This window comes from Schistocerca cancellata, chromosome 2, assembly GCF_023864275.1.
Source record: "Schistocerca cancellata isolate TAMUIC-IGC-003103 chromosome 2, iqSchCanc2.1, whole genome shotgun sequence".
Classification (NCBI taxonomy): Eukaryota; Metazoa; Arthropoda; class Insecta; order Orthoptera; family Acrididae; genus Schistocerca; species Schistocerca cancellata.
The window spans coordinates 589185989-589191988 of NC_064627.1; the positions used below are offsets into that span (position 1 = coordinate 589185989).

Sequence of the window (6000 nt, forward strand, 5' to 3'; positions counted from 1 at the left end):
CTGTCGACTTGCCAGCACTTTCATTTGGTAAGTCACATCATCTTTGTTTTTAGGTATATATATATCTCTGCTTGTGTCTGTATATGTGTGGATGGATATGTGTGTGTGTGCGCGCGAGTGTATACCCGTCCTTTTTTCCCCCCTAAGGTAAGTCTTTCCGCTCCCGGGACTGGAATGACTCCTTACCCTCTCCCTTAAAACCTACATCCTTTCGGCTTTCCCTCTTTCCTGATGAGGCAACAGTTTGTTGCGAAAGCTTGAATTTCGTGTGTATGTTTATGTGTCTGTCGACCTGCCAGCATTTTCATTTGGTAAGTCACATCATCTTTGTTTTTAGGTATATGGGAAGTATTTTACTTTATTTTTTAAAATATAATCTACACCGGTTGAAAATCTTAAAATTTTTACGTGTATTACTTCAAGATCTAATGAAATCAGTAATTTTTTATATAGAAGGCTATGGATTACTGTGTTATAAAGGTTAAATGTCATGCCTTGCCCAGAAGAGAATGGACACCAGGTTAAAGACGATGAAACAAAGTTTGAGAGACAAGAAACTTTCTGATGGTAAAACCATAAGAGGCAGGCTGACAGACAAAATGATTGATGAACTACGGCAGTATTACAGTATGGCCATCAGAAATAATACTGAGGATTTGTTGAAAATGAAGCAGGCAGTATGGGCTACCTTCTTCCACAGACTGTCAACTGATGGAAAACCAGTACACCACCTTTGCTCTCCTGGACCTGATTCACGGTGCAATTACCGCAATGCCCAGTACTCAAACAGTTCATACAGCCATAAACATTTCATCCCAGCAGCAGTCATGTATATCTTACAACCTATTTACAGAGACCTGGCAAAACCTGAATGACTGAAGTGTCTGAATGATCAGACAATATCCCAATAATCTTGTATGGACCTACTTACCAAAAAAATGATTTTGTAGGAATGACAACACTAAAGTGGGTGGCCAGTGACGCTGTTATTGCTATTAATGATGGTAACATTGGTCGGGTGAAAGTGCTACAGCGTATGGGAATTAATCATGGGGCAAACTGCATCAGAGAACTTGATGGACAAGATTCGCATTGATAAAGCAGAATATGCAGCACAGTTGGCCACTAAGGAGTTCAGAAAGAAGAAAAAACTTGGAAAAAGATGAAGAGGACAGTCTCTTGAAACTTTAGAAGCCGTTCCTGATAATTTACATTTTCTGTTGCATTTTTCCCTAAATCGCAGAAACCACTTTGATTATTCAAATTTTTAGGGAGTAATAATATACGTATCCTGAGTATATTGAACTAAAAGAAGAACATAATGTTATGCATAATTAAAATTATTTAGGATAACGTACAAAAAAGTACACACAATTTTAACCATGTAATTAAAAAATTGTATTTTCAAATGCAGTGGCTGAAATGCAATTATTGTAGTTCAGTAGATTCAAAACATACAGTTTAATGTCTTGTAAAAGTTTCAGTGGTTCCTGAAATACAGGGAAGCCAAGTCACTAAATTTAACATTGTCAGGATAGGGCTTTCCAACTCCCCGTAAGTCAGTAGTGTGCGAGTGTGGAGATGGAGCCCAATAGCACCCCAGATGTGTTCCACTTTGTTCAGAAAACGTGAATTTGGTGGCCAAGACATCAATGCAAGTTCCCTATCACGCTCCTCAAAGCAATGTAGTAAGATTCTGGCCTTGTGATGTTCACATAGTCCATAGCTGTCATGGTTCCTTCAATATACACAACCACATCTCTCACAGAAGCACAAGAAAATGTCCTGCAAAGCATAATACATCAGCCTGCATCCGCGTTACTGTACATTTTGAGCAACCATTACCTGGATAATAGCTTATACGGACAACCATCACCTGATGTACCAAGACACATTTATCTGACCAAGCAACATGTTTCCACTTATCCATGGTCCCTGTTGCATGCTGGTGGTGTCAGGTGTCACTATCCTTCAAGCAGTCTCCACTGATGATAATGACAGTAGCATGAGAACACACAACTAGCTTCGCTCCTTCTGAGATGCTCATTCCAGGTGCCGAGCCACATAAATCTGCCCTTTGTCAGTGTCATTTGTGTCAATCTGTTTCCACAATTGTGGCCCATATTACTACTAGAATTCTTACCCATTCATCCTCGCTCCACTTATATACTCTCCTTATCACGTCATATGCCCGCCACGCCACCAGGTGGCATTGTCTCACAGTGGGCAGTGGTAATTGTGTGTTGGCTCAGTGCATTTGCTTAGCCCGAAGTACTGGAAGCTGAGCAGTAGTATTTTCTTTTCCTTAAAAATAGGTACTTTACAGCTTATATAATCTGCTCAAACAAATGTGTCGCCACACTCATGACTTATTGAAAACTCCTTTCTTGATACTCTTGACAATATGAAATAACCTTAAGTAATAACCTGTGTAATAGAGGTAAAAGCAAATCTGCATGCTCAGTGCAGCTTAGCTTCATAATGACCAAGACATTGCGAACAATCTGTTAATATATGTCTGAATTGTTCTTTTCAAGCTTAGACTGTGTGGACATTGTCACCTTATGGCTATGTAGGTCGATTAGCACAGGGAGTTCCCCACCACGAGAGAGTACACCAAATAATCCTTTTCCACCATCTAGCTTGAAACACAATACTGAAGAGCTGTCTGTAGTAGTCACTCTCAGCCAACAACATCAGCTGATGACTGCAACCTATAAATTATCAATTGTAGGTACCCCAAGGACAAGGCAACATACTGCGCACTGACTTCTTGGAGGGCTGTGACGGCCTCAACATTACAGAACTGTTGTCAAATGATCAATTTGGTCTCTAGACGTGCATTACAGACAGCAGTACAAACTCTCACCCCCACTCCCAGCACTGTCATGTGCAAAGGAGGAGGACAAGGGAAAATCTTGAAAGATGCTTGAATCAATAGCACTGAGTTCTCTTTACCTATGAGTGGCCCTGAACGAAACCTGCAGGACAGTAACGGGATGCCTCAAAGCTACACCTATTGATAAACTCCATAAACTAGCAGGTATTGCTCCTCCAGACATAAGGCGTGAAGTCGCAGCCAAACTTGAGAGACATAAAGCAGATCATAACACCGATCACCTGCTACATGGATACCAGCCACCAATTAGTAGACTCAAATCTAGGAGGAGCTTCATGAGAACTACTACACCCCTCACCGGTCGGACTGGAGCAGCCAGACTATCTCAGTGGACAGCAAAATCTGACAGTAATGATTGGATGACTCCTTCTGAGACCCTTCCTCCTGGTGGAAATCAAGTCTGGACAGTGTGGAAGTCTCTAAATCGGCTCAGGAGTGGCGTCGGACGAACTAAGGACAATCTGTTTAAATGGGGCTTCATGAAGGAATCTTCCACCTTGTGTGACTGCGGAGAAGAACAGACAACCAAACATTTAATTAACTGTCCTAGATGTCCTGTATCATGTTCCACACAAGAGCTTGTTGATGTTTCAGACAATGCTGCTGCCGTTGCACAATTTTGGGCTAATACCGTTTAGTTTGTTCTTTTATGATTTGACCTGATTTGTTATATTGTATATATTGTAAATATTGTTGTAATGTTTTTGACTCGAAATAAATAAATAAAGCCTCCAGAATATGTACAATGGTGATCTACTCCAACTGAAATTACTTTGTGATCGACAGTTTGTAGTGGGAGGGTGCAGTCTTGCCAACGTGCAGCCGACTAGATTTCATAAGGTGCTGTATATACCTACAAAACAGGCAACACAGTGTGTGTGCTGCACTCAAGAAAGAACTAGGGCTAGATGATAAATGTCCCCTACCACTCAACTCGCTGAAGTATTAATATAAAAATAATTTTAATTGGAGTATAGCATAAGCGCATGTAGTCGCCGAGTATCGATGCACTCCTCAGGCATTCAGTCCCATATCCTCAGCAGGTAGATGGGTTATTAGCTTTCTTTTGCAAGGGTATCAGATACGTCTATTCACTTTAAAGGGTAATTTGAGGGCTATTCAGTGTTAGCACAGGATGCTCCAACCTATTATGCAGTCCTACAGACACCTCGGCAACAGGTTTGACTTTCAAGGTAATAGAGCAGAGCAACATCGTTACGAAATGTCGTATTCGTGCTCTATCGAACAATTATTAACGTAATGTAATGCATATAATAAGGTTAAAAATACTTCAAAACTTTTACATTATCTAACCTGCTAAAACGAATATTTTAAATTCAAGTTACGCTTGTTAGCTATCACTGCAGCATTTAATGTGTTATATCATCGTGTAACTACTACTACATTTAGTTTACGAGAGCACGCAAGTAATTTGTGGCAGCACCAAACACAAGTACTATCCGGGAAGGCGGGATATACATACAGACACACAGAAAAATCCTTTCATCACACAACATGAAGTCCCGCACACACACACAAAAAAAGTGGAATAGCTGTACACAACACAGTAATGTGTACGATGCAGTAGGGCAACCTGCAGTCTTGACGACACTGTGACCTGTAACTGTACTCCGAATACTGACAGCACTGCTATCCCCTGTGACAAGTACTTAACTATTAAATACATTTCCATTCAAATATCGGATTAATTCCGTGTAATTCCTACATTACGAAAAGGATACTTATGACTGCTCTCTCCCACCTCTCTACCATGTACAATTCAGTCACCATTAAATATCTGAAATACCAATAACTGATAAACTTCCAAAGTGACTGAATCATTTCGAAGCCGACAGCACTGCGCTACCTTCCACTAAACATCAACATCAGCGACTATGTTGCAAGCTAAAACCTCCTAAATACAAATACACGTTCCCCTAACTTCAAAGACTCTCATAATATACCACAATCCACACTCGTATTTCACATCTCTGACTACACAACAAAGATCACTGACACGACTGCTTGATATCACACCATGGAGGTCATAGAGATGAAAAAAAGACGGGAGCATAGACCATATTATGGTCTGCACCTCCATCGTTCACCGCAGTGATAAGTTACTCTGACGTGCCCGTGCCCAGTTTCGACGATGATGGGAGCTTTGATTTCTTATAGACATAGCTGTTTCATCAGAAATGCCAGCTTGCGTTGTTTACGGGTGTACTGATCGATCCGATCGTAATCTAAAGTTTAAAGGAATCACATTCCATTCGTAAGTGAAATAATTCAAGCAATATTTTCTTTTATACACATGGATTATTGTTGCACTCTTTACTTTTATTGTAACGGTTTTATTTCCGTCATATGACTTTAGATTACCTAACTTTACTTAGCGTCCGTTCTTTCCGGTGTTTTTCATTGCTTTCCAAATCGCAAACGCTCCGACACCTGAACGTCACTGTGTTAAGGGGCTTGTCTGCGCGCAACACACGGCTATGTAACCACGCTGATTGTTGGTTCAGCATCTGATGCCCTAAATTCCTCTTGCCGGTAATTATTATTACGTGTTCACATGTCCTCCACCTTTAAAAAAGATTCTGGCTAGAACAGCGGGAGACAGCGGTCATATGTGTGCGAGTTTGATGTGTATAATTGTATGAATGTGTATGTGTGTGTGCTTCCTTTCTGAAGAAGGCTTTGGCCGACAATTTATGTGAACATTCTTTTCGTCGTGCCTGCATTGTGTTCGGCGAGTAAACCAATCTATCGGTTTCACAGGATAGTTATTCTCTCATGAACTTTGTTGTAAATTATCAACAGCACCTCAAAAGGAAAATGACAACACCAGAAGAAACAAATGACGTTCATTACGCCACATTAAGGTTGACTGTAGCTGAAACAGGAATTTACAATGCTGCAATTGAAAGTTTAAATCACTTACCCATTTCACAGCAAAGTAAAACTTGAAACTAAACTGAAAACCTTTCTGTTTGATAAATACTCCTGTTCTGCAGCAGATTATTGATGTAATGTGTAAATTGTGATGGGTAGAAATTAGTGACTTACATCTGTCTGTCTATAATTAAAAAATATAGAAA

The 6000-nt window shown here is 40.3% G+C and overlaps 1 long non-coding RNA gene across 1 annotated transcript in view; it reads right to left on the minus strand.

The window, feature by feature from the left end:
- LOC126162217 (uncharacterized) overlaps positions 1-5008 on the minus strand; it is a 30460-nt gene extending 25452 nt beyond the window's left edge. The window contains exon 1 of the long non-coding RNA XR_007535037.1: positions 4642-5008. This is a non-coding gene — a long non-coding RNA (uncharacterized LOC126162217). The remainder of the gene's footprint in view (positions 1-4641) is intronic.
- Positions 5009-6000: the final 992 nt, after the last annotated feature.